The sequence below is a fragment of the Rousettus aegyptiacus genome, unplaced genomic scaffold (assembly GCF_014176215.1).
Source record: "Rousettus aegyptiacus isolate mRouAeg1 unplaced genomic scaffold, mRouAeg1.p scaffold_m13_p_2, whole genome shotgun sequence".
NCBI lineage: Eukaryota > Metazoa > Chordata > Mammalia > Chiroptera > Pteropodidae > Rousettus > Rousettus aegyptiacus.
Genome location: NW_023416295.1, coordinates 70,400,625 through 70,422,723, shown reverse-complemented (window position 1 = coordinate 70,422,723; position 22,099 = coordinate 70,400,625). Strand labels below are relative to the sequence as shown.

Below are 22,099 nucleotides of genomic sequence, written 5' to 3'. Positions count from 1 at the left end.
AGACATTGAAAGTCCAGTAAAGAAAAGGGGATAAAGAAGAGAGCAAAGTAAAACCTCTGAGGACACAGGAAGAAATGGACATATAACTATATTAATAGTACACGCATTTCTCCCCCTGTAACGCAAGATAGAAAGACAGGACAAAAACAAATGCAGGAAAAGATTTCTACATTGAAACGCTTGATAAATTGAAAATACAAGGCACATCCGTTAAAACAGAGGGATCAGAAGGAACAGTTTACAATTTGAGGATGGTAGAGATGTTATGAAACAGTTTTTACAGAGAATGAGACTGAAACTCAATAAAGAAAAGTTACAAGTTTTCTGGGTAGTGTTATGGATCCATTTGAATATAGGGTGTACCGACCTGCCTAATTATTTGAAATGAAATAAATGCTTAGAGGAGTAATCAATAAATATTTATTTACCAAATAAATTAAAACTGTAATCTAGTTGCTGGGGAAGATTGGGATAATATTTTTGTTTAATATATATTTTTATTCAGGTATTTAAATGCTGAGTCTCAAATAAAAGTCATCTAAGGCAACAGTAAACTTTTATAACCTTAAAAATATCATTGTTTAAAGTTATTGTGTATTGTATTAACAAATTTAAAAAAATTAAATCAACAGACTATATTAGACTCTAATACAGTCTTGAGAACCTAGTTAATACAATAATAAATCAACCCTAGTTTAACAAATTATGTGGAAGAAAAAAACTAAAGTTTTATAATTTATTATTTTACCATTCGACGTTTACTTTGATTTCATCCTATTATTTTTAAGTGTAGTTTATCAGGACATTCAGATTTGTCACTACATAAATTATTCCAAATCTTTGGATTTCCTGAAGGTAAGATTTAGGAACAGAATCATCTAAGACAACAAGATGGAAGATAAGAATAAATTTCATTTTATTCTTAACTTGACTAAGGATGTAAAGTGTGGCAGAAAGAATGCTCAATTGAGCCATAAAGTTGAAATTCTAGTCCTGGCAGTAGCTTGAGCAAGACTCTAAATTCCTCTGTATTTCCTTGTCTACAAAAGCAAAAGATTAAATTAAATGATCTCTCCTACTATTTTTAAGCTTCCTACTCTTTTTCAGTTCAATAGAATTTGGGAAAGAAGAGTTCTAATAAGCTCATAGATATTTCCAATTTTCAATTACACAGTGAGAAAGGACCTCAGTGCAGCCATACTGTGAGGAGGATTAATATCTCTTTGACAACACTGTCTTTATTTTCTCAGTGCTTGCTTTCTGTATCCTGGTTACTTCCTTTCAGGTTCAGAGGCAGAAAGAATACAGAAGCAAATAGGATAGAAGTAAAAAATCAAAGTGAAGTAAGTAGTGCGGGGGGTAGTAAATAAGTGATTAATTTGGTGCCTTAACAACATTGGGTACTCCTCCAAGTTTTGGAATATAATTTCCTGAAAGAAAATAGAGATGTTGATAAACTAGAATGTTGAGAGACTGGGTTGAGATGAGAGGTTAAAAGCAATACCATTTGCAATCTTCTTAGTGCAAGTTTTGATCAACTAGCATTGCTTCTAAGAACTGTTAGAAAACTAGTTTTAGAAAAAAGTGAAAAGAAAATGTTGGGGAAAATCAAAGATAGATAGAGAAAAAAATCTCTAGAAGAGCACCAAGCAATTGACCTTACAATTACCCTGTTTGGATATAATAGTAACAATTGACCTGGCATTCAGAAATTAAATGAAGTATGAGAAAAATAACATAACACTTCATAAAGTAGCTATATTTTGGTTCAGCTTCAATACTATTCCCTTTCATAAAATATACCTGTGCAAAACTTCCCCTCCACCCTCACATCACCTGGCTAGGTGCTAAAATCAGAAAAAAAGTTAAATATTTAGGAAAATTTTCAAGTACATATAGCCTTTCAAAATGGTAAGCATAATTGAATACATTTTGCCTTGGAATTTGAGGAATGAGAATATTTTCGTATATAACTTAGTTGATGGATAATGTATTTAACAAAACATCTAACAGAAGACCTGCTAATCTGTGCCTTAGGACAATATTAAACTATTTTAAATATGAAGTCAAATGAGAGTATTTTTTTAATCTGGAAATCTCTTCCTCATTTAAGATATGAGAATAATGATGAACAATACTTGATTTTACAGTGGCTTCTCTTTTTCACATTTAGATTTAGTGTTTGGTGCAAATTATTTACTTAAAACTATTTCTTGAGTAAATGACAATGGGAAGCTTTGCTGATCTCTTTATTCTGCTTGTGTGATGTGGACATAAATCCAACAATACTGGCCAACACCAGAAGCTGAAAACAAAAGGCTAAAATTACTCCCCTGGAGTATCCTGAAGGAACTAGCCCTGCTGACACTTTGAATTTAGCCCCCAGTAACGGAAAGCTAATACAGATTTTATACCTGGAATTGAGGTTCTGCTACAACAAATATATAGAAATGTGGAGGTGGCTTGAGTTGGGCAATGGAAACAGACTAGAAGAACTTTGAGGAACATGATAGAAAAAGGCTCTATTTCATCAAAGAGACTAGTAATAAAAATGTGAGTGTTATGTAAGATGCTGGCGAGGGCTCAGGAGAAAGTGGGGAGAGTGGAAGAAAAACATATCATTTAGAGCAGCAGTCCTCAACCATTTTGACACTAAGGACCGATGCTCCTATGAGAATCTAATGTCTTATGATCTGAGGTAGAGCTGAGGTTGTGATGCTAGTCCTGGGGAGTGGCTGCAAATACAGATGAAGCTTCACTCTCTCCTGCCGCTCACCATCTGCTGTGTCCTAGTTCCTAACAGGCCACTGATCGGGATTAGTCCATGGCCCGGGGGTTAGGGACCCCTGATTTAGAGAATACCTAATTTGTCAGAAACAAACTGTTGGTAGAAATATGTACATTAAATGTGCTTGTGGTGAGAGCTCAGAAGGAACATTTTATTGAAACTGGAAGAAGAGAGATCCTGTTACACAGCGACAGGGAGCTTAGCTGTATTGTGCCCTACAGGTATGTGGAAACAGAATTTATAAGCAACATAGTTATTTAGCTGAGGAGATTTTTAACCAGTGTTGAAAGTATGCCTGGTTTCTTCTTGCTGCCAATAGTAAAATTAAAAAAGAAATAGATAAATTAAGGAAAGAACTATTTAGCAAAATGAATCCAGTACCCGATGATTTGGAAAATTATCAGCTTATCCTGATTTCAAAAGATGTTACAATTAGAAGATTCGCTGTCAAGAGAGGGTGCACTAGAATAGGAAATCAAAGATGTGGCTAAGAACCATCGGCTGGCATGTGATTCAACCATCTCAACAGAAGCCAGGAAGAAACATGGGATTATTTAGAAATGATCTATGGAAGAGCCTTTTATCTAATGAAGTGAATCCCTGTGATATGTATGGGAGACTCACAAGGTTCTTGAGTACGTTGTATTAGCAGGAATACTGCCAGATTGAACTAAAAGGGACAAGAGACAGGACAAAATTAAAGAAGGTTATTAGAGGCCCCAATTATACAGGCTAGAAAAAGACTGAAAGAACTACAGCTACAAACATGTACTACCCTTCGAAACAACAACAACAAACAAACAAACAAACAAAAAGGCTCAGGAGACAGATCTGTGGGTCCATGTTGGTAAAGCCAACAGCGACAGAGCATTACTCCCAGGTTTTAAAACCTAGTAGAGTTAGCCTACTTGGATATCTAAATTTGCTTGGGATCTCTTACTACTTCATTTCCTTTCATTGTCTCCTCTTTTTAATGAAAATATCTATACCTTGCATTTTATTCCTGTGATACTATTGTATTTTGGGAGCAGATAACTTGTTTGTCTAGTTTTAGAAGACCACAAATGGAGAGAAGTTTTGCCCCAGGACAGAGCAGAGTCTCAGCTATATCTGAATTAGATAATTTAGATGGTGAGATTTGGGTTTCTTAAACTGATTATATTCAGATGAGATTTCGGATTTTGAGTTGATGCTATAATGGATTGAGACTTTAGGCAATATTGGGATGGGTTAAGTGAATTTTGCATGTAAATGGATGTAAATTTTGGGGGTTCAGAGAGTGGTCTGTGCTAGGTTGAACAGCTTAACCTCTGGAGCCTGTACATGTTACCTTAATGGCAAAAGGGATTTTACAAATGGGACTAAATTAAACATTTTATGATAGCGAGATTACCCTGGATTAGCTGGGTGGGAAAAATGTAATCACAAGAATCCTTATAGCAGTCATACAGGAAGGTCAGATAGAGAAGAAGGCAATGTGATGACAGAAGCAGAGGTTAGTGTGATGCAGCCATAAACTAAGGAATGCTGGTAGCCTCTAGAAGACGGAAAACACAAGGAACAGAATCTTTCCTGGAGCCTCCAGAAGAAACCAGCTGCCCACTGACATTTTGATTTTAGCTGCTAGCTAATAGGAAACTAATGCAATGCATTCTTCCTTGTTCCATAAATTCCTCAAAATTTTTCATTTTCACATATTTACAAATATGACATATAGCATACTCCAGTGAGAACAGCATTGCAAAACAATTAAGTATATACAAGGTATTTATCTAAATAAGTTATCAGATAAACATCAAGTGTTTCCATATAAAAAAATAAATACAAATGATTTAGTTACATAAAGAATCAAGAAAAAAGGACCAGGATATTAAAAAAAAAAAAAAAATCACATTAAATTTATAATTCTCTGAGCTGTTACTTGAGGGGATTTTTTTTTGTTGATTATTTTTTTCTCAATCTCTTATAGTAGCAATGCTCCACATCTACTCTTCAAAATCAAAAAATATTTTAACTGCTATTTCAAAATGAGATACATAAATCTTAACAACATGTTATAATTTACTTTAATTTATAGCATAAATACATGACATGTCATATGGGAGTCTGAATAATTAGGAGATATAAATACAGAAACAAAAAAATATTAAATATTTGGGCCTGTGAAGTTTCAATAATTATAATTGTTTATGTATATTGAAAACTACCTGCCATGTTCCAGAAATTGCTGTTTGGTATAAATACACATTATTGCTAGTTCTAACAATGGCCTACAATAAGAATATAATTATTATAGCTGCTTTACAAAGAATTTTGGTTATATTCTCATAGCCTTATAGATGTCTTCAGTAGTTGTCAGCAGTAGACCGGTACTATCAAAGCTCACAGATGATCTATGATACCATGCTATTATTCTCTGAATCTGGAGAGAAAGGGCTTCTGTCATTATCTTAGAGAATTCATATTTTCTCAATATGAATAAGAAGTGTAATCATAAAAATGCGAAAAACCCACGCTCTGCCTATGCTTAAATAAAATTATTTTCCCCATGTTTGTTTTGTTTTGATACATTACAGGCAAATGAGAGAAACCACTCAACAAAACTAAATCCTGAACTTTAGTGATTTTTTGTCATTATTAGGGAAGTAATAGTTGAGACAATGGAGTCCACCAAATTTAAGACTCTCTAGACAAAATTAATAGGTTGCTGACTCACTGTATATCTGATTTTATAATTATTACTCTATTAAATTTCATAATATATTTATGAGACTAATAAGCCAAACGTCCTCATTTTAAAGATGAAGGAATGGTTCTGAAATTCATGAGAAAGCAATTCTACTATGATTCTTATTTAATTTACTACATAACCAAGCATTCATCTTATAGATTTTACCAGAAAAAGTATTAAATTATTTTGCACTCTGACATCTCTATACTTGATAGCAGTTGGCCCTTGAACACATAAAGTGAAATGAATAAGGATTGCTTTGTTTTGTTTTGTTTTTAAGGGAGAGAAGTAATGTCAACAGATTGCTAGACTACTTCTTTTCTATGGCTTTATTTAATCTCTTAAAATATAATTTTATTTCTACCCTTGAGATATAGATCAAGATTTTTTTTTTCTGTGTCAAGTATTTCATTAATTCTGCAGGCAGAAAGAGAGTCTGAAGAAAAATGATCAATTCTACCAATCAAACTTCAATGGTACGACCTCTGGTTTAGAACTGACCTGGTATATTTACAGCTAATGATTCACAAAGTTAACACAGTCAGTAAATGAGTCAGAAACTGAGACATTTTTAAATAGAGGCACTTGAATCTTAGGTACTATGGGCAAACACTCTATAAAAATACAGTAATGTACAATGTAACTTAGGAATTCCAAATTTTCTGTCAATTTTTTTACTGACACAAATGTTTTAGTTTCGATTTGTGCATATACGTATAAACATATGCACACATATCTAGATAACCTCACATATAAACTAAATACACATAGAGTGTGTTCTCTTCATGTGTTTATATTAATAATAGCTAGTTGCTACTGAATATGAAATATATTCTAACCACTGGTCTAAGTATTTCAAATGGACTTATACATTTAATCTTTATAGTAATAGGATTTTTCTATTAATATCTTCATTTTCTAGATTAAAAAAAAAAAACATTGATACAGACATTAAGTAACTTTTCCAAAATAAAATAAAAAATAAACAGTGCTACAAGAATCTGAACCAAAGCAACCAGAGAATAGAAGTCATTATTTAATTTTCACGATAATGATGAAAGTAAAATTACATACCTCATTTTGTAACAAACAAAGCTGAAGCACAAATTAAAGTTCTGTCTCACCCTCTCTTTGTAATCTAGTTTCTCTAAGGAATTTCCTGGCCTAAGCACAGGCATTGCAAAAACTAACTTCTGTTATCATTATCTCCCTTGGTTTTTGAAGTGATGTTTGCATATACAGATAAAATGCCTTATATGTGCCAAACACTGTTCTAGGCTCTTTACATATATCATTGCTATTCCTCATCATTCAATCTAGCCAAAGAGATATTCCTTTTTATACTTAAGAAAAATTTGAAAGGATAAGTGATTTATCAAGATAGACTAGTTTATAGGCAGATTCAGGATTCAAATTCAGGTCAATTTGAGTCAAAACTATCCTGCGTCCCCTTAATCACACAACTATACAAAAACACAATCACATTCCATTTTGCATTTGTAGATAGAGCTGAAAACAATTTATACACATCAATCACAAACACATACAGGATGAGTACCCTTTGATGTGTAACTATTACTTTTGGTATTCATCTCTATTGCTTATTTGTGTTATATGTGTAAAAGGAATTTATTTAGAGAAAACTCACTATAGTGTTAAGCAGCTCAAGATCTTTAAGAAACAGATTTAAAATGACATATAGGTTTTTTCTTCCATTTTATTTTGTGAATGAATACAATTAATTCTGGAAAAGTAATGTGTTTTTTAATAAAAACTTAGAAAACTTCCCTCAATAAAACTTTAATTTAGTACACCTTTAAATTTTAAACCAGCAGTTTTTCCACCTCATGTCTATTTTAGAAATAGAATAAACACTATTCAGCTGACTTATTTTTAAACCAGCTGTGAAAATTTATTATGAAACTAGCATTCCTGTCTCCAGTATAAAGACTGATTGAAATCTAAATTTCTGTAAGATTTCTGACAGCTATAATAAATGTAAAATACGGAGGGATCAACAGCATTATCTACTCTTGTAAACACTTAGAAGACTTTAATTTTTAAAAGACTACAGTTCTTTCACAAGGTAAATATAGTAATGCAATAGAAATATGAAATTTCTGCTATTATTATTTAGTTATATATTTTTCCTACTATATACACTTGATTTATACTTTTCTGAGAATGATTTCATCAATACATTTCAATACATTGCTTGAAGGCAAAAGTGTGAATGCCAACTTTTTTTTCAGTCATCTTGATCTTTTAAATATTTATAACATAAATTAGGCAAAAATGATTATCTTACATTTTACTATGTTTATATGAGCATGCTGTTTCTTGGGATTCCATTTAATTATGTCCCTTTGAATTTTTTAGCTCATGCCCTGGTACTAATACTCATATGTTTATTTTAATTTTATTTTTACAATGAAAAATATACCAAATCCAGAGAAAGAATTACATCTATAAATTTATATACCCAATCAAAAGAATAAATAAATTAGTCATGGGAGCTCTACTTTTTTTCCATATTAGTTTCTATTTCAATTTTATAATCTGGATTTTATGGAAGAGGATCCAGTAAAAATGGAGCCATTTGTAAATCAATGAAGACTCTATGGTAGGTAACAGTGGTATAGATTTAAACCAGCAGTGGCTGACATCAATAACTAGGGACACTCTTATTTTTGCAAATCTCAAAATTATTTTTGAGCCTAAAACTTGTGGCATTCTAATTTTGATACCAAACTCTGGTATTGCATTTATGTCAAATTCTGATATAAAATATTACATTCTAGAGACATGTTTTAGCTATAAAACAAAAATAAATGTTTCCTGGCAGTTTTATTCAGTCTATTTGCATTCAGTTGGCTTCTGTCATTAAAAATAAAATTATGTATTCTTTATTTCCTCCTCTTCCAGGACACCTCCCTTCTAGTGAGTTTTTCTATGAGGTACACTATCAGAACTACAAGAGACATATAGGGTAGAAAGATATATTCTAAGAGCGAACATAATGTAACTTAAGTTCTTCAGGAAAAAGCCAACACGATTTACTGATGGCTTGGTATTTCTAAGAGTAGAATATTAGCTAGACTTGAAGAACTAATTTCTGAAATAAAAGGTGGGAAAACCAATGGTTCAGGAAGAGAGCAGTAAGTAATTGCTGAAAGGACTTTGTTACTGTTAACTTCACTGAATAGATTGCCTAGAGGCATTCATTAACTTGGTTCATGTATACTCATATTAGACAGCAGCTGAAAAATGCCAGATAGCTAGGAATGACTTCTCTATTTGCACTTCTATAGTGAACATTCAGTATAGGAGCATAAGGGATCTTTAGATGTTTTCTAGTTTTCCTCTGGTTTAGTTCAAAAATTTATGGCTCTGTGTCTCAGGGCTTGTAGGCTGAACAGTTCCAGGAACCAGATGGAAACAGAATCCCTTTTCTGCTCAAGTAAGGACAAAAAGAAAATAAGGCAAGCAATCAGCCAACACACACATATATAAGTCATAAGGTATTTTGCTACTCTGAGGTCTACCACAGAATGATAAGGTATGACACCAGTTCTGGGGATCCTAACACTTTTAGAAAGTCAAAGCACATGCAGCAGTCAAGTTTTGTACTGCATGATACTGAATCTAAATGTGCCAGGGCACAGTTAGGTATTGGACTAACTTGATTTCTTAATAGCATTTGAAATTCTCTTATTCTGTTCTTTGGAATGCCTGATTATATGTTTTTTGATTATTTTTAATTTTGTTTTTGTTTTTAGGCAACCTATACAAACTCCTTCCTTCGCATGGCTTCTATTTCCTCCCTAAGCTCTATCTTCAATATGAACATCTACTGCACCCCAGAATCCTTTATCCATCTGGCCCGGGGCTTCTCCTTGTGAACATCACACAGGTAACTTGCATTCAGCATCTGTAACATAAAAATTACGATCTCCATAAACCTGCTCTCTATCCCATAGTTGATATCTCAGCAAACATTATAAACCTTCACTCACTTTTCCAACTGAAATGTGGTCATTATCCCTGACTGTTCATCCCTTACTTCGGAAATCCTATCGACCAGTACACCATCAGAATTCATTGTCTCCCCTATCAGACTTTTGGTTCAAGTAATCTTCCCTTGCTTAGATTAATGAAAATGTCATCTAACAACCCCTTGATTGATTTTTCTAAGAGCAACTAAGAGTAATTTTTCTAAAACAGACATTAGATAAACACGCTTACCCACTTAAAGTCAATCAATGACTACAATCATTTACAAATAAAATGGATATCTATAGCATGACTTGGATGGGTGCCCATGACCTGTACTTTTCTTTGTCTCATACTTCTCTGTACCTTTCACTCTAAAATTAAAGTGCACTACCCTTCTGTGAATTCTCCATACTCTTGCTCAATACAGAGGCTTTGAATAAATGACTTTTCCTTGTAATTTTTTTCTCCTGTTCTCTCTTCCACTTGACTAATTGCTATTCATCATTTTAGTATAAGTTTATCACTATCTCTTTCAAGAAGCCTACTCCATCCAGACTGGCATACGTGTCGATTCTAAGTGTTTCCATGGTAGCTTGTTCTTACCCTACTGTAGTACTAATTAGAGTAAAAAGGGCTGATTACACAATTTGCTGGGGCCCAGAGCAGAATGAAAATGATACCCCTTATTCAAAAGTCATTAAAAATTTCAAGAAGGTGACAACAGAGCTTTTAACCAAGTAAAAAGCTGTTCTAAGCATAGGGCACTTTAAAACTGAACGGGTCAGACATTGATATACCCCGAAAGCACATTTCTTTTTTCTATCATTTTCATGTTTCTAGTGCTCAATAAATCCTAAGCTTCTAAAATTCAGAGTCAGGGACTTTGTCCTCCTCCTACTTCTTCATCAATTAGCATTTTTCGTTGTCAGTAACAGCCACTCCAAAAATGTCTGTTGATTCAATGCTCCATTCAGAGAAAGAAAGTCACATTGCGGGCATCAGTTTTCTACGAACAACTATAAAATGAGAGGACTGAACTAGATGTCGGGCACTTCTAGAGCTAGGATTAATTTTAAGCTTCTTTGAATGCACGGCCACTCCCAAGGTCACTCAAGACAGTAGCTAAGGGATGAGTTATAAAATCTGATATTTTAATAATAATTATTAATATATAAAGTTATAGTAATATAAATACGGATCATTATTATAATTGTATTTCAGTGCGATGTGGATTCTGCTATACTGGCCAGTGAACTTCAATAGTTTCAAATAGTATAGTGCTTTTGCAGACTATATAAATATTCAAGGAGTAGTACAAGATTTAGCCTTATATAATTTAAATGTGTATTTCATATTTTATCCATTTGAGTTCCTTCCCTAATTTATTTATTTTTACCTAGTGACTTAATTGTAAGGGATTTATATCAATGTCTCAGTATCATTTATATTAATGTCCCCTTTGAGCCCATCTAGGATTTCAGATTTTCTCTGTTTTCCTCACATTCTCTTGTGCTGTCCCCAATTACCTAACTAAACTTTGCTGTTTGTCCCAAAGAAGGGACTTGTGAGGTTGTTGAGTGGAGCACAAGATCCCCATGAAACCTAAATTCCTAAGCAGCCTGACTACCACCATCTCTTTTCTCTCCTCTCTACTTCTACCTCTCTGAGCCTTAGTTTCTTCATCTGCAGAAGACACATTGGTATTTTACAACTACCATGGTTCTTGAGAGCTTTACCACTCCATTACCAGCTTCTCAGTCTAAATGAGATTGAGCCTTAAGAGAAAAAGGGATCTCAGATAAATAGAAGGGAAGAAGAAGAGAAGACATTGAACAAGTCCTGGCCAAAGTAAGTACCCCACATAAATGGGACTGGAAGCAGACCTACCCTGCTGACCCAGCCAAACTGCAGCATCCACACAGACCTGTCTACAGAGTTTCATGTGCTAAGAGCTTGTGTATAAATCACTTACTCATCCCAGCAATTGTATTGTCATCCTCATTTTATAGATAAAGAAAATTAAGTTGCATAGCTAGTGAGAGATTCAGGATTTGAAGTCATTTCATTTGACCTCATGCTTGCCCTGGGTCTATATGATTAAGAAATCCCTAAAATTGCATACAGAAGAATGTGGGCTCATCAATGGACTGTTCCTGAGAAGCAAAGAAAAACAGCATAATCTTTTCCTTTAGACATCTTTAGGAAATAGTGGTGCCTTTAGAAGCCACAATGAATATAAAGATATAATTCTCACAAAATTAGAAACAGGAAAGGCAATATTAAATGACAATGGATGAGAAAAAGCATCGTGTTACTTCTTTTCTGGGCACCATCATATTCCTGCAGATGATTACATTCATCTATCTCCTTTTTGTTTTTCTTGCCAAATCATTTTTCACAGACCTTGTTCTGCAGACTCATCATTTTTGATGTTCCTTTTATTGTTGTTGTTTTTTTTTTAATTTCGTATGTTTCTTTTCAGCAGAATGAATGAATAACATAGCATCATTCTAAATTTTCTATTCTATTCTATAACACATTAAGAAACAATATATGGTTAATTAATGCCTATACTGCCACATTTTGGAATGGTTGTCCACAATGAACCATGAAAGCTTCACACCTGGGTTTGCACCATACAAATTGTCTCTTTTTGTGTGTAGTTTCTTTTTCTCCATGAGACTATTGTGCTATACTATACCTATTGAGTATAATTCTCTATAACTGTTCTAGTTACCATTTACCCCAACTTAAGATCTGTTCTTGCCATTTGAGAAGGTACATAATAAATGAGAGTCATTTTTCTGTTGCCTTCCAGAGCAAATTTACCGTACTTCTAAAGAGACATGAAAAAGACAAACTTTATTTTGCTCTCTTGAATGTTATCTAGTAGTCGAACATAAAAATAGGCCCAGTCTGCTTTGAAAGGGTCACTGCAACATTGTCTACTAATGGTTAATAATAATAATAATAATAATAATAATAATAATAGGTCATCAGATGCTGTAATGAACTCTTTGTACAGATTAATTTACTTAATCTTTACAACATCTTATAAAGTAGGCATTGTTATCCCCACTTTGAAGAGAAGGAAACTAAGTCCTAGAAGTTATATCTGCGCATTTTCATGCTTTTGATATGCTCTTTGGTATTATCATAGAAATCTGAATCAGGTCTATCTGAATTTATCCAGATACTGTAAATAAACACTGCTGGCTTAAACCATTACTACCTTCTCTATCATCTTCACTACAAAAAAAAAAAAAAAGCATATATGTGTGTGTGTGTGTGTGTGTGTGCACGCGCGCGTGCGTGTGGGGGGAGAGAGAGAGAGAGAGAGAGAGAGAGAGATCCTAAATAACATCATATACAAAGGCCCAGGACCAACATCTGTTGAAAACATTGTAAAAATTGTTGATCCTATGTTACAGTGACTCAATTCCTGTCAAATTCTAGGGAAAAACTAGATGTGTCTTATATATGCTCTCATTTATCTTGACCTATAAATAGAGTAATTTTCAGTATATAAATAAATATTCTGTTTATGGATTGAAATAAATAAGATAGAGTATACAGTTCTCCTTGAATCACCTATATTTCACCTTTTGAAAAAACTCCTACTTATATCTAAAACTATTCTTTATAAACTTATAATTCACTAAATGCCCTTTGGGAAAAAATATTTTAATCAGAGAACTCAACTCAAGATCTACTTGTATACGTGTTCTAGATACAAGTTTATTATTATTTTTTTCTCTTGAAAATTTAACAGACTCTGCACAACTCTGAAAAAAGACAAACTGCTATTAAAAAGTAGGTTTAAATTAGGAAGTATGCTACTGCCAAAATAAAGTAGGTTTAGAGAGTACAATATTGTCAAAATAAATTCAAAGTCAAGTAGAGTGTGCATTTGATATTTAAAATATAAAGTGTATTAAATAATCATACCATTTACATGAAATCATTAGTCATGCTATAAAGTAGAAATTAAATAAATTACTTTTAATTACTAGAATCATTGTATAAAATAAACAATAACTTGGCAACCATATACCTTGTGCGATTGCTTTAAGTTTATTTTTATATTGTATTTAAATTACGATTTTTATTTCCACATTATTAACTCTGGGTAGGAGGCAACTGAACACTCAGAACTATGAACTCCAGAAGCTTCATCACATATATATAGCTGTGCAGTTGTTCCAACTTTCCATTTTGAATTTTATGAGTAAGACAATTAAGATATAATATATCAATTTTCTCCCACCATTTTTCAGCAGACAAATTGGAGAAACCACTACAATGATTAAGCAGCTGGAGAGATTCAATTATGAGAGAAGATTAAGGAACTAAATATGTATAGCCTGGCTTAGTGACAACCACTGAGAGGGGATGTGGGTGACTGTTGTCATATTTGCATAGTATCTTCAAAGATGGAAATTAATCATCTACCATGTGGTATAACAGGCAATTGGAACTAAATGAAAGACTTGGACAAATAATAATAATAAAGTGATTTTAATAATAATAAAGTGATTTTATGACAATCTTCTGTGTGTTATAGAATTATATTTAGAAAAAAATAAAATAGATTTATATACCATTCTAGCCCAGGTCAAGTTTTCTTAATGTTATAAATAAGCATGCCATGTTTGTTTTTTGTTTTAATTTTGGTAAGCAGACATGTTTATATGTTACATATACCTCTTCCATTTTTTGTTCTATCAAATTAAAATATTTTTAATGGCATTCTTTCAGGATTAGAAATTTATAATTAATAAAAACTCAGCCATTTCTTTTTTACTTTTAGTGATCCAAAAATAAACACTGATCAGCATCCAATTTGTCACTCCTCACATTTTAGCTTAAAAAATTAATGTGCACTAACTGAACTATTATCTAATGGTGTGTAAACCAGGTGCAATCTTATTTACTCTCTCTTTTAATGTTCTGGAAAGAGATAGTAAATGCAACATTTGTTCCTTTCATATTACCTTTAAACTGTATGTAGAGATTAAGATTCATTCAAGAAAAAAAAAAATTAGGTTACCTGAAGAAGTTCTGGGAAGTAATGATAAAGATTTAAATGTGAAAATAATTAGTCAAAATATTTTCCATAAAACCTGGTAGTGAAATTGATTATATAATATGGGACTTTTATGCCTGGTTATTTCCTAAATCTCTTAAGCCTTATCGGTGATGATTCGTGTATACACTTCTCAGACTGTGTCAGTTTGTTCTGGCCACCTGAACATCAAATATGCTTGACAAAAAATCAAGAATCAATAACACTACAGAACTACAGATTTTCCTCTATGGGAAATGATGGGCACCATTTACATGAAACTGGCTACAAATGGCATTTAAAACTAATAAACGATTAAACAGCAAAAAAACATAATTCATCAGCAGAAAGAAAGTATGTCACCTATAACATATAATATGATATAATGATTACTATGATGATGTTAATAAGTTTTTGCTTATGGTCCATCTACCTTTGTTCAGGCTTATCCACCATCCTACATTCTTGAGCTGTATAGCCCCAAATATGTAAAGGGATAGCATAGTATTGTATACAATAACTATAATGTGTCTCTTAGAAGAATATGTACTGTTTCTCTGGGGAAATGCTTAAAGGTCAGTGACTTCATAAACACATTCTTACTTTTTACTTACATCCCCAAGCATCAGTAGGGGATGGCATCACTTTTTATACATTTAAGGAATGCCTTCATAAAGTCTTGAACTCCCATAGTGCTGGATAAATAGTGGTGAGCAAGACAAATGAAGACGTGCCTTCTCCTATCCGGTTGCCTCATAGAAGTTCAGACAATTAAACAAAAAAAAATAACAATAAAGAACATTGAGTGCTATACAGGATGCTGGGAGACCTATAGTAAGTTGTCTCAAGTAATTCAAAGTTCAAGGAAGGCCTTCTGGAGAAAACACTTATGAATTAGAAACCAAAAGGGCTCATTGACTCTCCAAGTGAGACCTAGGTATACAATTAGAGTACTTTAAAACTAGATAAATAAAACAACAGCAACAAACAAAGATGTTTGATTATTTTTGTTTTTGACAGTTTTAATCAGTTGGTCAAAGAAATGGTAAAGGGATCATGAAATTCACCTATCTCTGACCTGTCTGTGAGCTTACAGTATATTTCTCAGAACTTCCTTTTTTAATTTCTCTGGTTATTTGAGCTGGAGCATATTCTAATTAGAAATTTTTCAACAGCAACTGCAATATGTTTATGCCCAAATAACATATCTCTTCTAGGCTAGGGGAAATTTAAGAAAAATATTATCAGTGGAGCTTAGGTCATTAACTTAGAGCAGTGACTCTCAAATCTGGGGTGCATGAGATTCTCTAAGGTACATAATAAAACTTTGAATTTCTGTCCATGCACCATGTTACTGAAATTCAGATTAAGGAGATCTGGAGCTGGGCTCAATACTTTGTGCTTTTAATCAGAACCCAATTGTTTTGATGTAAATATCCCAAATCCACAACTTGAGAAACACTAACTTTGAGAATGTGCTAAATACAGAGGTAAAGGCTCTTGTTGGACACAGCAGAAATAATTTACGGTCCTCTCTCTCTTTCTCCTCTCTTTCATCAAAGTACTATTTAAGCTATAGGAATTGGGAAGAATTTTCTCTGTATATACTGCAAACCCTGCTTATAGGCAAGAAAAAACAATAATACTTCCCAAGTCTGGCTGCACAGTACAATTGCCTGGGGAGCTTTAAAAGCATACTGGTACTCAGACTTGGCGTCTCTAAACTCTGATTGGGGTGGTGAATATCTGCAAATGTTTTAAGTTCCTCAAGTGATTCTAATATGCATGGGAGTGATGAATTACAGGCAAGAAAAAGGGAATTGAAACTATTCTGCATTCACTGTTACACTTCCCTTGCTAGAAGATTATAGATATAGATTATAGATATAGATATACATATACATATAAATATATTTTGTTTAATATTCTAATCATTTATAAATATTGATAGTAAACCTAAAGATTGACCACTCAAGGGCACAAAGGGAGAGACAGGATAACAATTTTGAGCTGCTTAATTCAATGCTCATGCTTCTTTTGTTTTGCTTTTATCCCCAATACAAACTGTTCTTTATTTTTTTTAATATATATTTAACCTATAATTTGCTACAACCCTAGATCACCTCTCCAAAACTGAGATATGCTTTTTGAATGCTGGCATGGCTTTGTAGTCAAAAGTTCTATTTTAGAGGTGGTATTTAATTTTATGTTAAACAATGCTTGCCCCGTACTAAATAATGTCAGGTTTTTAAATGGCCTTTCTAGTAGTGTCTTTGCAAGCATATGGATGTTTGGCAAATTTTGAACTTTGCTTCGTTCTAAAAATGTGCCAAATAGAAAAATGAAAGTTAATGTTAGAGATGGTAAAATTGAAGGACAGATGGAATTATTAGGTGTGCCAAATGAGGAATATTCTCTATCTCCAGGCACATTCTTTTGATGTCTGCTAATTTTTTGTATGTTAAGAAAAAAGAGTAAACCAAGTAATATATATACTGATATGGAGTTACACCATTGAAAACCTCTAAACATGAGGTTTTGTCTGTGAAGAACTAAAGAGAACTTTAAAATTATTGCTTTAAATATAAATAAATTTTCCTGGAATCTAAAGTTAAACTTCTCATATCTATTCAACTTTTGATAAGAATACAGCTTGCTAGAGAAAACCTAATCACAAAAAAATAGTAGTGTAGTTATTAACTTTCTATTGATATTAAAAAAATTAATTACCTGGTAAAATAGCATCATCTTCAATGTTATTGCAACATTCTACTCAACTCCTTTGTAAAAGCTGATATTTGTGACCTATTACCACTAGAAAAATATAAACTCATGAGAGCAGGTACCTTTTTTATTTTATTCACTTCTGTATTCCCAGTGCCTAGAGCCGAGCTTATCACAAAGTTCAACAAACATTTATCAAAAGAATAAAGAAAAGCACATAAGAATTTTGTTCTAAAACCACAACCTCAAATGGCCTATATTAAACAAATAATTTTTTTAGAAATGTATTCTAATTTTTACATTTAATGTATATTATTATTATGTGCATACGTATGGTAAAATTGTACTATAACATGAGAAAACTTTCAAATGCCAAATCTCCTTGCATAGTGTAAGTCTATCACTAAACTTTTGGACATGTAACTTTCATAAGCTTTTTAAGGGGCATATTATAGAATAAGTAAGGCAGCCTCTATTTCCTGGGGTCCTACAACAAGAAAGCTGGCAAAAATCTCTCCTGAAATACCAGTGATTGCACTTCATAATGGATTAAATAAATGTGTTGTGTGATATAGAAGACTATAAAGACAGAGATTCCTGAGTTACCAATATGTGCACATGGATACTTAAAGAATATTAGAAAGGGTTCTGACAAGAAAATTTAATTGATAGAGGGAGACTGACAGCCTTTAAAGAGAACTTCTACTCGATCCCAAAAAGAACTGGAATTTTGCCGAGGGAGTTATGGCTTCAATTTGAGCTACTGACTGCAAAAAGAAAAACATTCTGGTAAGGTATCTGAGATGTATTTAGAAAGTCTGCTCCCCATCTCTCATTGCTTCAAATCTTTTCCTCCTGACTTCCTCATTTCTATTAATGGTCTCAGCAACCAAGTTTGACATTTTGATGTCACATCAGAACTTTTTCTAAGTTTCCCAGAATCTAACCCTTTTGTTGTTGTTGTTTCCTGATTGACATCTGAATTTGATGACTGGTTCACACCCTGGATAAGTCTGACTTGGACTACTACATCCTTATTGGTCATCCAGCTTCAGTATATCATGTGGACCCTTGCAGAAGACAATCCAATCACATCCTACCCTTATTAACCTTCAATGTTTTTCATTGTCTAGAGGAATATATCCAAATTTCTTAGTATATTTCACTTCATTCTGCCACATCTGGTGTTCTAATAACACTTAGCTACTCACTAAGCACTGAACACATGCACTTGCCACCTACTATGCCTTTATTCAAAATGTATGCATGACCCTGTAGTGCTTCGCCCTTCTTGATGTGATGGACTCCTAAGTATTATAAGAGCCACTCCACATGCCAAGCCCTTCTAGGAAGTTCCCCTAGATTCATGATTCAGAATCATTGATTTTATTCTTATGCTCATTGACTCAGAGTATCTAAGTTCATATCTTGATTCTATCACTCATAACCTAGACATTCTTATAAAAGTAACTTAAACTCGGTTTCCCCAAGAACCTGCTTCAAAGAATTGTGGCAAGTATACATGCTAATTCAAGAGAAGTACTTAAAGTAATGCCTGGAAAGTAGGTGTTTAGTAAATGCCATTAATATTATTTTCAAAAAAATCTACTGGTTTTTTCATATCAGATCACCCTGTAATTTTCATTCTATAAGATAGTCTTCCTATTCTAGCCCATAAACTAAGGTTAGAAAAAACAGTGTTTGTTCTTATTTAGATTTCTAGCAGCCAAAACAGTATAATTAAATTTTTGACATTTATTGAATGCCTATTATTTATATATTTTGGTGGTACAGCTGGATTTGTAAAGGGGTTCATGTAATTTTCCCAATATTCAACCAGCTCCTAATGCATTTTGGGAAAAAAAACATACAGAGAACATTAGGAATTATGCTAATTGTTTTCAAAACTAAATGAGTTCTAGATACCAAAGAACATGAGATGTCAAAACAAGCACAGTCTCTGAGGGTAGAAGGAATTGGGGAATATTCTTGAAATAAGAACAATTGGAAAGGGTGTTGAAATTATGGCATATATTAAAAAATGAATTTAAGAGGGTGGCCCTAGGTAAAATGGTATAGAGATAGGAATGATTATGGTTAAAATCAATTTGGTTTATGCAGAAGATTTTTACTGGATGATGGTAAATATCAGGGATTGTAAACTACAACACTTATAGTCAGGTGAAATAAATGAGTAAAGCAGGCCAGCTATAAGGCAATGAGTATATGGGGATCCTGGCAAACTTGGGGGCCTGCCCTCTGACTACAGGAGGCAGACACCTCACAGCTGTAATACAACTGTTGTTCCAAGAGAATGGGTGATAATGTTGCTAGAGGAGTATGTGCTTTTTAAAAATGATATTTCTTCCAATTTTTTTAAAAATAAGAGTATCTATTCAACATTTTAAGAAACACTGTATAGATCAAAGAAATTTTGCTTGCCAAAGATTGCTATCCCTGCCTGCCAGTTTGTAACCTTTGAAAAACTTTTAAGTGGCTGAGTGTAGGTTTTAAGTGGCTGAGTATAGGTCTAATTGGCAGGTGAGACATTTATAATTCATATGTTAATAGGGAGCCATGGAAGGTTTTTGAGCAGAAGTGTTACAGGCTCAGGAATATTTTAAGCAGATTGTTCCAGGAAATTGTTTGTAAAATGGAATATTGGGGGTGGGAGGGGAAGGGAATTGAGAAGCAAAATGTCCATTTTATAAATTATTGTTCTAATCCAGGTCAAAGCATTAAGGTTTCCACTAAGGTGTTAGTTGTGGAATTGTGAAGGGAGTGATCTAAGATTCAAAGCAAACTGCTTGACCCCTCTCTAATTTTAGCTGATTCAAATTAGTGTTCTGTCTACCAGAGTTTGCTAATTTCTCCTATTTTTCTTATTTCTTCTTTAATCAAGAGATTAACATAAGTGAGCTCATTAAAAGAAAATCATGTCTCACCAAATGAACCTTGCCATTTTGTGTAATAATTATAGCACAAAAAGAAAGGTTAATCTGATTATACATAATAGAATAAACATAACCTTTTCAACATCTGTGATAAGTAGTCCTAAATGTTGCTTATATGTCTTCAAACAATAAGTACCAATCACATGATTTTCAGTAAAAGTCATCTTTGCACTCAAGCTTTTGAAAATTAGAAGAGTGTAAATAAAACAGATATCATTTCCAAGCTAAGGACTGAATATTATGTTCAAAATGTACAAGGTGTTATAAGGGACCTCTTGACTGAGATTTTGCTTGCTGTTATGAAAACATCCAGGAAAGAAATCTGTGCTTACTGTTTAGTGATAAAGTGTAATTACCTGGCTTTTCCTCCTCAGGGTGTTAAATTAAAAAACAATGGTTAATCTATGGCTCATGTTAGTTTGCTTTTATGTATTAATAACACAATGATTATATAACTCTCTTTTTTATGAAATTAAAAACTTTCACAGGAACATCATTCGACTCAGCAATGATTTGCATTACTCCTGATACAGAGAAAACCATTATGGATGTGTGCCAGGGTATTTCGGATTGCTGGCTCATTCTCTGAGTTTTAGAGGGATATTATTTTTAATTTTGACGTTCTTTCATGTAACTCCCACACTCCAATCCCTGTCTTGAGCTTTCTGAAACGACTCCTGCAGTCAGCAAATTCAAATAGTCATTTCATCCCTAATCATGCACCCAGGTTTAGCATCTCCCTCAGTGGTACTGCTGATGACACATATAACAGAAACCCAGGTGTGGGGAAGGGGGTTATATGGGCCTAACTTGCCTTTCTCACTTGCAAATGAGCTGATTATGTTAGTTTCAGGTAGTTACTCAATTTCCCCAAAGCGTTCTTCCTAAACTAACCTGATATACTCTGATGTAATAAAATCTCTCATTACAAAGAATGTTTGAAATTGCCACTCTCATTCTACCACTTGTTAACATTTCCTCCTCCGAGTTTTGCTGATTTCTCCACACCTCCCATCCAGGCAATTCTGATGAAAGATTTTGCATATAGCTTAATGGCAGAAACTCAGATTTAATTAAAAATAATCCATCCAAGTAAGTAATCCTTTTTAATGAGAAAAATGAAAAATAGTGAACTTGAAGAATTGTTAAGTAATATAATGTTCTTGGTGAATGACTTATTTGCATGAATGCTTAAATAAGGAATATTCTTGAAAGCACACATAGTGTCATGATGTGTTGAAGTTTTATTCCATTTTGTTTTTGTTCTGTTTGATTTACTGACCTTTCTCTTATTCAAAATGGCTTTGGTTAAAATGCTTTATTAACCAGAATTTCTAAGTTCATCATGAGTGGTTAAAAAAAAAAAATCACATAATATTTTAAAGTCTCTTCTGAATCATCAAAGACGTATTATCTTATTACCTAATTCATTTATTTCCAATGTAACACATAAAACCCTCTAGGTTTTTAAATTTTAAATGTAAGCTTTAAACTTTTCTTAAGGCCATCAGAAAACCATATAAGTTCAATTGATTCTTTCTTCTCATTGCTACCCAAGTTTCAGCCCACCTCTTCATCCCCTAGGCATTAAGTAACATGCATAATGCATATTGAGCTTGAAATTTATCTCCCTTGTTAAAAATAAGCTTAGCAGTCATCCCAAGGTAGATACCTGAAAGCATCTAATTAATACTTTCTTCCTGACTTTACTGGTCTCCTCTCACCACATGCCCTTCTCGTATATCTACTAAAGGTTCCACTCATAGCTTGCTATGCCATCAACCATTATTTGGCATAATGGGAAATATTTATTTCAGGCTGCTCATATGAACTCTAAATTT

The 22,099-nt window shown here is 33.2% G+C and overlaps 1 protein-coding gene and 1 long non-coding RNA gene across 5 annotated transcripts in view; one reads left to right on the top strand and one right to left on the bottom strand.

The window, feature by feature from the left end:
* The window catches only part of LOC107505931, a 139,392-nt gene extending 125,362 nt beyond the window's left edge, over positions 1 to 14,030 (top strand). Inside the window, exons 3-4 of the long non-coding RNA XR_001595811.2 lie at positions 9,299 to 11,363; positions 13,793 to 14,030. This is a non-coding gene — a long non-coding RNA (uncharacterized LOC107505931). The remainder of the gene's footprint in view (positions 1 to 9,298; positions 11,364 to 13,792) is intronic.
* LRP1B (LDL receptor related protein 1B) overlaps positions 1 to 22,099 on the bottom strand; it is a 1,622,137-nt gene that overhangs the window by 1,207,456 nt on the left and 392,582 nt on the right. The gene's annotated exons all lie outside the window — the stretch shown is intronic.